This window comes from Podarcis cretensis (genome assembly GCF_951804945.1).
Source record: "Podarcis cretensis genome assembly, chromosome: 1".
In the NCBI taxonomy this organism is placed as follows: Eukaryota; Metazoa; Chordata; class Lepidosauria; order Squamata; family Lacertidae; genus Podarcis; species Podarcis cretensis.
Genome location: NC_137170.1, coordinates 109,916,599 through 109,927,687, shown reverse-complemented (window position 1 = coordinate 109,927,687; position 11,089 = coordinate 109,916,599). Strand labels below are relative to the sequence as shown.

The window sequence follows — 11,089 nt, the reverse complement described above, 5'->3', positions numbered from 1 at the left end:
CTCTCTCTTTCTCTCCTCACCCCCCCCCCCATCCTCCAGTTCCAGACTTGAATTGTGAAGGAATGTCAGGAGCTTTCCAAGTTTCCGCTGCGTAGCAGCACAGCTTTTCGCCTCCTTTTGTTCTGCCCACTGTGCCCATTTTTAAATATTCAAACAAAGCTCCATAAACCGCTAGTTACACCATAATACCAGCTTGTGTTTACGTTTTCAGCTCTCCAGATCACGATCCCATTGAGTGCACATAGAGCGAGTGCTCGTGAGTATGCGCCCATTTACCATCAGGAGAAATCAGACTGTAAACACAAGCTGGTATTTTGGTGGGAGCGCACTAATATGGCGGCTGGGAGGGTCAGGAGTGAAAGGTCAATGATAGGTTCAGAAATTCCTTGCTTTTTTCAGGCTGAGTGATGCTGCTTGTGTAGTAGCTGTTATTTTTCACTCTCATCCAAATAGGAGACACTCAGCTGTTATAAAGCAACAAGGCCTAGTTAGCATGGTTTCTTTTAAGGCAACAGGAGATGAATCTCCTAAGGCAACTGATAGGAACGTTATTGAAAATATGTCAAGCAAGACTGGATCTGAAATGAGGATTAAAAAAAAAAAAGCAACACATTATGAGTTGGACTAGGCGGCCTTAAAAGTCTTGGTCACAAGTCAGAGAATGGCTGAACAAACTGATTATGAAGACTTACAAAAGAAAGAAAAAAGACCACATACCCTTTCGCCACATGGGAAACCAGTTTTGAAATCGGGTGAGTACAAAAGGCAGCTTCCAATGTGTGTGTCAAATGTCCCACCAGGTGGGAATAGGACCTCTAAGGGAGCTCTCTCGATTGCAGGCCATCTTCTTCCCCCTACTTCCTGTGAAAGACTTTCTTTTTATAATATTCAATTGGATCTATCTGAGCACAGCTTAAAAATAAGTCATTTGGAGAAAAAAGAAGCTACCAAATTAACTCTGTGGAAGCTATTTAAATCTTGAAGATTTGCGTTGAGCTCCTATAAATCTAAATAAAACAATATAAAACATTTGATCCTGAAAAATGGAGAGCTAAGCTAACTGAGCTATGACGGCCCTGGTTAGATGTCTGTGAGAAGTTCCCAAAATAGCTTTCTTCATTTAGATAATCTTTTAATAGAATTACATCATTTCAGTCACAAAATGATCAAGAACAGTCTACTGTAGCCCACTAGCAGAAAACATCATTAAGGAACAAAGAAGTAATGAGCAAGTTGTATCTCATGAGCTAAATATATCTCACTGAAATAATGTTATCCCTTCCATGTATTTATATAAACAAGTCATATATGGGCAAAGATCACAAAGATCTTTGGGAAATATTTTGACACTGACGACTTGCAATATGTATTCCTTAAGTGTTGATGCTCTTGAAGCTGTAAGTAGGGTCTTCCTTGCCTTGAAAATAAAGTTGATGTATCTCCAAGGAGAGAGACACAGGTACAAATTATCCATGTGATTGACTTCAATATACCAGGTGGATTGAATAATTCTCTTTCATAATGGGTTGACACTTAACAGTGTTTGCAACAATGATCATTTTCAGTGTGATTTAATAGCTTACTTCTTACCTGAAAAGATAATATTCCTGAGGACACCACGTTGTTTCTACATAAATGGCTTATGCTATTATAAATAAGGAGATGTAATGCAATTACTACAAATTATATGACTGTTAACACTTATAATGAAACCAAAAAGGGTGGAAATTATTCAACTATCATGTAATACCAAACTCAGGGTTTCTGTATGAATATTGTTTTAGGGCACCTATTGCAACTGCCTAGATAAGAATGATGTGTCAAATTGAAGACTACATTGAACAGATCAGTGGGAAATTTGTAGCTTGGCTAACTGGCCAAAAAAATAATAATTCACAGACAGTAAGAAAAAGGGCAAAATCTGAGTTAAACATAGACTGAATGTCAACTGTTGCTCTGTGAGTCCTTCCAATTGACTGAGCCTCTATGATGTCATAAAAGCCCGGAAGGTGGATATGAAGCCAGAAGTTTGTGGGATGTCTGGCTAGAAATTAGTCTTGTTGAGTTCAGCAGGGCTTCCTCCCAGATAAATGGATTTAGGATTGCAGCTTTAGAGAACAAGAGTACACCAGAGAATTATGGATCTGAGGACAAGAAACACAGGCAAAAATGGGAAGTAGATATCCCAAAGAAAGTATGGTGGAAAGGATAGAATGGGTAGAGGAGATGGTGAGGATACAGATGTGTGTTTCTTGGGAAGCAGAGTAAAGAAATGAGGAGGCCTGAATTTTCAGTATGCTCCAATGTTCCATGAGTCTTCACATCAACCCCTGCTGGTTAGTGACATTTGTGGGGGAACTGGACATGGCTCTGTTCAGATGCATGCCTCAAAACATGTGCATGTACTGTTGGTGAAAAGGGTGTAATAAAGTAATGATGGCATTATTTAGAATAAACTAATTAGAATGAAATGTGTCCATAAATGGCGTTAGGCTCCCACTTGTACCTTCTATTATGAAACATGCTCCTGAGAAACAGCCCCCTCCATGCTTTTTCTGTCCAAATTACAGCATTGCCTATACTGGATCTGGGATTGAACCGTTAGGCTTCCAGATGAGCTATTTTTTTTTTAAATAATATTTATTAACATTTCCAATAAAAACATACAAATACAAACAGCAACAATAAAAAACAAAACAACAAAAAAACAACAAGTATAATTTCAAACCTTAATTTTCTCAACCTATTTTCCCCGACTTCCTCATACCTCCCCGTTTTGTATTCTAATTTCATTATCCAATCAGCAAATCCATTCCCTTGTTTCCCAAAAGTTTTTTACTAATTCCATTCCTTTTCTTAATCAAGGTCTCTGAAAACCACATTATTTTTAAACCCCTGTCAATCTAACATTCACTAATCTTATAGTATTTATTAAGGTAGTCTTTAAATTTCTTCCAATCTTCTTCCACTGTCTCCTTCTCCTGGTCCCGGGTTCTGCCCGTCATCTCTGCCAGTCCCATATAGTCTGTCATTTTCATCTGCCATTCCAGATGAGCTATTTACTGTGGAATCACCATGCCCCAATCACACACACACACACACACACACACACACCAGGATGTGGCAAATAATGCCATGATTCATATGTAATCCTTCTGCATCTCTTCATTACAGGTCAGTTTTGTTCCTTGCTGACTGCTGATTTGTCTCTATCTATACATATACATGTACATATTCACTGATTCTCTGCACCTGAAGCAGTTTAGTCATGCTGGCCACATAACCCAGAAAGCTGTCTGTGGACAGACACCGGCTCCCTCAACCTGAAGCGAGATAAGGGCCACACCCCATAGTCCAGTTTGACTAGACTTAACCGTCCAGGGGTACTTTACCTTTACCTTATCCAAAAAATCAAGGCACATGCAGCTTCAAATCCACATTCAACTCCCATGTGAATGAGCCCATAATCACCCCAGATTCTTCCCAGACCAGAACACAAATGGATGAAAGTATAAGAAGGTATTACTTTAAGGAATGTAACATTCAGGACAAGCAGTCTTAATATTCAGAACTCTTTAGTGGCGGCTTCCTTATCTAAAGTAACTTTCTTAAGTTTCAGAACAGCTAAGCTTTTTCAAAGGCTCTAACTGTTCTCCCTGATCTCACTCTCCCTTGTCCCTTCCTGTCCCTGTTGCAGGTACAATTGCCACTCACTGTCATTTTCCAACAGAGACTCTACCAGCTGTTCTCCCCAACTTTCCATTCCACTCCCCTAACGACAATGATTCTCCCGCTAGCTCTCCCCTGATCCATATTTTAGAAGCCTTCCGTCTATTACCACTTACAAAGATTTAAAAATAAAAGGAGGGCTTTCCAAAAGTGCATGCAGGCGACACTGCAGAACTAAAAAGAGCATCCCCATTTCAAAAGGGTTGTAACTCAGTGACAGAGCACGTGCTTTTACAGGTTCAACTCTTTAGGTTTCCAGATACAGCGGTGGGGGGGGGGGGGACAGGACACTCCCTGCCTGAAACCCTGGAAAGCCACTGTCTGTCACTGCTAACAATATTCCTAGTTGCAAAACCAGAGCTGAGAAGCTATAGGGCTTTTCAGAGTCACAGATGCAATGTGACTACACTAAATTTATTTATTTGGTGACGTGAGAGACTCCAGCACATGCTGATCATTCAAGTAATCAGATGTTCAAGTAAATGTGAATGTTATTCGCATGAGGTCATGAGATTTACATGGTGGGCACACAACAAGCTTGGCTAACACGTTCCATATGCCAGAGTAGCAAAACAGACAAAATGTGCAGGGGCTTCTTATCCCTTACACATAAGATCATACCCTGATCTTATGTAGAATTAATTAAGAATGTTTATTTCCCCTCTTCATCTTGGTGGTGTCAGTGCTCAGTCAGGCATGAATCTGCTTCCGGGTCATGTGGGCAGCATGACTAAGCTGCTTCTGGCGAACCAGAGCAGCACACAGAAATGCCATTTACCTTCCCGCCGGAGCGGTACCTATTTATCTACTTGCACTTTGACATGCTTTCGAACTGCTAGGTTGGCAGGAGCAGGGACCGAGCAACGGGAGTTCACCCCGTCACGGGGAATCGAACCGCCGCCCTTCTGATCGGCATCTATTTTTCTAGCAAAAAAAAAAAAAACACTGCCTGTCACCATGCAAGGAAAGCTCACTGCAAGGAATCAAGTGAGCTAGACAAAGATGCTAGAAAACTATTACAGTAACAACAGCCAGGGCCACTTCTACCGTTAGGCAGAGTGGGATAACTGTCTCAGGCGTCAGATGCTGATGACATTACCCATTTTATTAGTATTATTTTTTAGTATTCTGTTCATTTTGTAATTAGGATCCTCATTTGTTTTGCTAGTTATTCACTCAATTAGCATTCGTTTCATTATTCATTTCTTGCCTTTTTTATTACTCAAATTACTTTTCTTTCCCTTAGCAGTTTTTTTCTCTCAGTGGCAGCAGCAAGACTAGCTTCTGTAGCTGTTCCTGGTGACTGCCAATCCTTCTCCCAGATTGCTCTAGAATGGTATTTTGGGGTGTTTTTTTTTAAAGGGTGGCCACTGGAAATGGCCACAGATGAGACAGGTAAGCTTCTCAGACCGACCTAACCTTGAATGATACAAATAAGGTATGTCACATTTGTTCTACTCTGCTTTTGTTTCAGAATGAGTGAAAATGGAAATGAAATGAGCCTGATTTGGTTCGATTTTAACTTCATTCCAAAATAAATGAATGACTAGGTGGACGTTAGAGTGTAAGCGATATATGGAGTGCCTAGATTTAAGTGAATGATTGTGCAGACTTTGGGTTTGCACTAAGCGAATAGATGGGTTTGTTTACTGGCAATCTGTTCAGGTGAGTACACCAGCAAACATGGACAAGCTTCTCCCACAATTAAAGATACCATGGCTCCAAAACCAGTTATGACCTCAACTCAAACATAAGAAGAAAATTCAGTTTGAGCTCTGGGTCAGTTTGAGTTCTCAACCCTATAGGGACTGTTATAATAGAAATCAAGATAGAAAAGAAAAGAAAAGAAAAGAAAGAAAGAAAGAAAGAAAGAAAGAAAGAAAGAAGTTTGTTTGCTTGTTTCCTTACTCTGTATGTTCCCACTCGATCGTGTCAATCTGCAGATGTGACACCGTTACTTGTGCCACATAGTACACGTTCTGCATTGGCCTTTTAATGTGGCATCACCTACACATTAGAACTCCTGGTCTGCTGCCATCAGGCAGGCATCTTCGCCATACTTTTCAAGTGCTTGCTTAAAACATTTTTGTTGAGGAAAGCCTATCCAGACATGCAGATGTTGACCTGTTTTAATCTTCTTTTTTTAGTCTATTGTTAACTTTAATTATATTTTAAATGTGTTTAACTGACTGTTTTATTGGTCATTTTAATAGTTCTTGTAAACTGCCTGGAGGGCTTAAAAGAATAAAAATTAATAATAATTATAATTTGATAAATTAATTACCGTATTTTTTGCACCATAACACTCACTTTTTTCCTCCTAAAAAGTAAGGGGAAATGTCTGTGCGTGTTATGGAGGGAATGCCTACGGGTGGCATGCCTACGGATTTTCCTCCTCCAAAAACTACGTGCGTGTTATGGTCGGGTGCGTGTTATAGAGCGAAAAATACGGTAATTATCGGCCCAGTATTGTGGAACACTTTCCCACTTTGCAGCAGTCTTCTTTAATAGTAATATTTAAATGTTTGCTGAAAACTTTTCTATGCTACTAGGCTTATGCAGGAGATTATAGAAAAAAATATCTAACAGTTTGCAGGTGATCTGTGATGTGTGTGTGTGTGTGTGTGTGTGTGTGTGTGTGTCCAAATGATGACCCACTGGAATGGCCACAAATTATTTTGTGTTTTTATATTGGGATTTTATGTTGTGAAGCACTTTGAGACCTGCGGGTATAGGGCGGTATACAAATGAATTATTTATTATTATTATTATTATTATTATTATTATTATTATTATTATTACTACCAGGCTGCTGAAACCATTATCTGCCACTGGACGAGCATGCTGAGAAGATGATAGAGTTAACCCCTAACTTATTTTTGATAAGACGCTGATCCTCCTTCCTGAAATCTGCTACTATTGCTGTAGCTTTGGAGAGGGGTGCTTCCTACTCCAAATTCCGCTGCCCCTTCTCATGATCTGTGCTTCTGCTGAAAATCCAAAGTGTCATTCACTAGCATCAGGCTCTGGTTCCACATGGGGTAGATGACCAAAGGACTAGTGGGTAGGATGCATGCCAGTATACTCAGCACTTGCTCTCACTGTCTAATGGGTGAATAGGATGCTGTCATTAGAACTCACATCACCTCTTCCTCTATTTTTCAGCAGCCAGTCAGGGGCTATATGATGATTTGGTAGTACAGAGAGAAATTGTATATCATTCTAATTTCATGTAGGAAGCAAAAGCATTCAATACATCTTGTGTATGTACATTCTAGGAAAATGCATAAACAGAGAAGAAATTGGCTGGCTTAATTCTGAACAGGGGAGCCAAACTCTATAGACTTTTCACAGTGGTTCCATGTACTGAAATGAGCGTTTCAAGAAGCAGAGCCAAATTGGAGTTTTCGTTCCCTGCGACTCTAGTTTAGAGAATAGAATCCCTCAATATGCTGTGCAATTTCAAATTCACAAATGTTTTCTTGTTACACTCTCACAGAACAATTTATTTGGATGCGGCTTAGCGGAAAGTGAGTGGGTGCAAATCAGGATGCAACCGTTGTTGTTTCCCTCCCCCCTTCACACTTGTACATGAATAAATGACTACAAAACAAAATGATTTTGTAGAAGCATCATCCTCAGTCTTTAATGGTTTCATCTGCATTAAGCTAATCTGTCTAATCGTCAAGCGACAATTCAGCAGAGAGGTGAGCACATTTTAAAAACCCTGCACTTTGTCCCTGTGATCTACATTCTTTGATCAGCTTCTCTGCATTTCAAATATCTGTGAACACACCATCTCTCGAATCTGAAACTTGGGATGTAGCCTTATTTCATAGATCTGGGAAGCTGTGAGCCCTCTCTTGCAGTACTGTGCAGATTGCTTTGGTGCTCTGTCTAGAGCTTATTACACTTCTAGCAAGAATGAGAAGCCCAGGCAGCGGTAGAAACTGTTCAAGGTCACATCCTCACCCCATACATTTGAGGCAACGGCTTCCTCCAATGAATCTAGGGAACTGTAGTTTGTTAAGTGTGCTGGGAATCGTAGTCCGTGGAGGTAAACTACATTTTTTTGGGGGGGGAACTATGTGCTTTAAATTTATGATGTGACAAATGGAAAACAGCAGAATGTGCGATAAAAGGTAAAGGTAGAGGACCCCTGGACGGTTAAGTCCAGTCAAAGGCGACTATGGGGGTGTGGTGCTCATCTCGCTTTCAGACCGAGGGAGCCAGCGTTTGTCCACAGACAGCTTTCTAGGTCATGCACCGTTTCTGGTGCAATGGAACACCGTGACAGAAACCAGAGTGCATGGAAACGCTGTTTACCTTCCCGCCACAGTGGTACCTATTTATCTACTTGCACTGGCATGCTTTCAAACTGCTAGGTGATAATGGAGAGCAAAGCATTGGGGGGGGGGCTCTTGTCCTACGATGGCAGGAGTAGTATTTAAGAAACCAGTTTGATACAATAGCTCACCATTGAACAACCACCTACATTTAAACTGTATTTTCGCAGAAGTGCCTTTGCTTGTGTGCATAGATAATAATGCTAGCAGGGGATGGCATCTTGTTTTCCTCTTATGTTCACTGAGGGGAAAGGCAGACAGCAAGGCTCATGCCTTGCAAGTGCCCTCCATGTATGATAAATGTATAAATCAGAAGTTTTCAACCTTTTTCAGCCCACTGATCTCTTGACCAACTACATTCTTTCTGCGGCTCCACTGTGGGGAAATGCACTCCGAGCCTCAGAGGCCCAGTTATGTCACCCCTTGCTTGCAGAGCCAGCAGCCTCTCACCCCTTTTTGAACACCTTCCCTTGTGAAATGTTCCCTTAGCCTCCTCTCCCCTCTCCTTGGGAGGCCTCCAGGCAGCCCCAGAACCACCATTCGCTTGTGGAGCTTGTAGCCAAGGCAGTTGCAACAAAAAGCCAAGCTTTTGGGAGGCAGAGATGTGAAAGGGCATCAGAAGAGGGAGGGAGGGAAGGAAGAAAGCAAAGAAAGAAAGAAAGAAAGAAAGAAAGAAAGAAAGAAAGAAAGAAAGAAAGAGGGACATAGGCCAGTGTTGTCTGCACAACCCCTGACCATCATTCAAGGCACCCCAGAGTGCCACACCACACTGGCCTCTGGTATAAATGTATTTAAATCTCACTTTTATCCCATCTATTCAAAATATTATTGGTTTTTATCTTGAGGCTGCCGTCCTGGATATGCTTCTTTGAGAGCAGATGCTACTGAACACTTCAGAGTAAACATGCATAGGACTGCAGTGTGAAATGCAACAACAAAATTACATAAAAGCAAGGTGTCATTAATGTGGGAGAAGAGGTAGAGATTTATGTGGGGAATATTCAGAGAGGGAAGAGCTGAATATCTTTAAATGTTATTTTCAGATCCCATTTTTTAAAAATTTCTTGTGCGGTTTTGTTTTATTCAAATGTGGTGGTTGCGTGCATTTGCACCATAAAATGGAAGGAAAAGGCGATTTAAAGAGAAAACATCTAGCTCCTCTCTGCTGTCTCATATTCTAAAATGGAGCTGGTGTGTTTGTCAAGCATCACTGGGGTTCAGTAACAAAATATGTATGCAATAAGGAGGACAGAATAAACTGCATTGCTAAAGAGCAATGGGTAAGGTCTCTGCAAACCAATATTAAACATTAGACGTTAGATATCCTAGGTGGACACCCTTTCCACATCAACTTCCCCCTGCTAAGGATATATGGAATATGCGCATCAATATGCCCCAAATGCTAGAGCACATCCTGTTCCCTACATTGTACCTATTTTGGATGCTAAATTGCCAGATTGATTTCTTTGGTACCAGTCTTATCGCTGCGCTGAGAGTTTTAACATTTTGTAAGTTCTGGAAATGATAGCATTTGGGAACTAAATATGCATGACACCCTGAAAATAAATACTTCCGTTAAATATAAAATTGTGTTTTCTACGCTGCAAGAAAATGTCCATTAGGGAGGCAAGGTTTTTTTTTTTCACAGTGGCAGCAATCCATAGAAGTGCTTTGCTCAGGCACCATAACCCACTGTAATATGCGTTATATGTCTCAATATACCTCCCCCTGTTGCACATATGTCATTTCAGGCAGGTCATGAGCTGAGCTACCAGCCAGCTTCATCACCCAGAATTGGCATTGGGACGTATCAAGCCTTTAGCCACCATCAGTTCCTAATGGGGCAGGGCTATTAGCTCTCAGGTACAGTTTCCAGGGATGCGGGTGGTGCTGTGGGTTAAACCACAGAGCCTAGGACTTGCTGATCAGAAGGTCAGCGGTTTGAATCCCCACAATGGGGTGAGCTCCCGTTGCTCGGTCCCTGCTCCTGCCAACCTAGCAGTTCGATAGCACCTCAAAGTGCAAGTAGATAAATAGGTCCCGCTCTGGTGGGAAGGTAAATGGCATTTCCGTGTACTACTCTGGTTCGCCAGAAGTGGCTTAGTCATGCTGGCCACATGACCCGGAAGCTGTATGCCGGCTCCCTCGGCCAATAAAGCGAGATGAGTGCTGCAACCCCAGTGTGGGTCACGACTGGACCTAATGGTCAGGGGTCCCTTTACCTTTACCTTACAGTTTTTAGGTATGTTTAAATCCCACTCAGCCCTCTCTTTCCCCACAGAAATTAACCATTATCTCAGGCTCCATGTCCCATATTATTTTGCCTCCCTGAAAGGTTTTTCTGAACATAAATTACAGAGGGATGAAATGTGTGAATGGGCAAATCATGTCTTCTCCAAAAAAATAAAAAATGAGTTGCAAGCTTTTTATCTCCTTGCAAAAATATACCGGTAATGGCCAGGTCAGGTCAGGCCCTCTCCCAACTGGTGCCCCAGCCACCTCCTCTTTCACATTTAGCAGAAGCTTCATATGTAAAAATGTAATGGACGAAGGCCTGCCTGGCATAGGTGCCAACTGCTTGGGGCCCTGAGTGCTCGAGCACCCACAAAGTTCCCCATGAAGGGGCCAGGCACCCACAAATTTCAGCGCCAGGGCCAGGTGTTCTGCATGGCACCCATGGCCCTGGGCACCCACGATTGTGGGGTCATGTTGGCACTCCTGTTGCCTGGCATAGGAAGTAAAGAGTGGGGGAACGGTTATCCTGCTTGATTCCTGCATGTGGAGCAGACTGTGTGTGTGTGTGTGTGTGTGTAAGTGGGCAAGTGGGGAAGGGCTTGGCAAGTCCAGGCATGCCCCCTATCCTTTTCTGCCTCCTATGGTTATCCAGATGTGGCTGGACTCCAGCTCCCATCCTCCCATATCATTGGCCATGCTGGCTAGGGGAGCCTATCAACATCTGGAGGATGTTGATCTAACATCTGCTGCTCTATTGTGTGACCAGAGCAAGGAAAGGG

The 11,089-nt window shown here is 42.0% G+C and overlaps 1 long non-coding RNA gene across 1 annotated transcript; it reads left to right on the top strand.

Moving 5' to 3' along the window:
• The first annotated feature begins 4,483 nt into the window (after positions 1-4,483).
• On the top strand, positions 4,484-7,364 carry LOC307220302. The gene is made up of 2 exons (XR_013840825.1): positions 4,484-5,167; positions 6,538-7,364. It is a non-coding gene; the product is annotated as an uncharacterized lncRNA (long non-coding RNA).
• Positions 7,365-11,089: the final 3,725 nt, after the last annotated feature.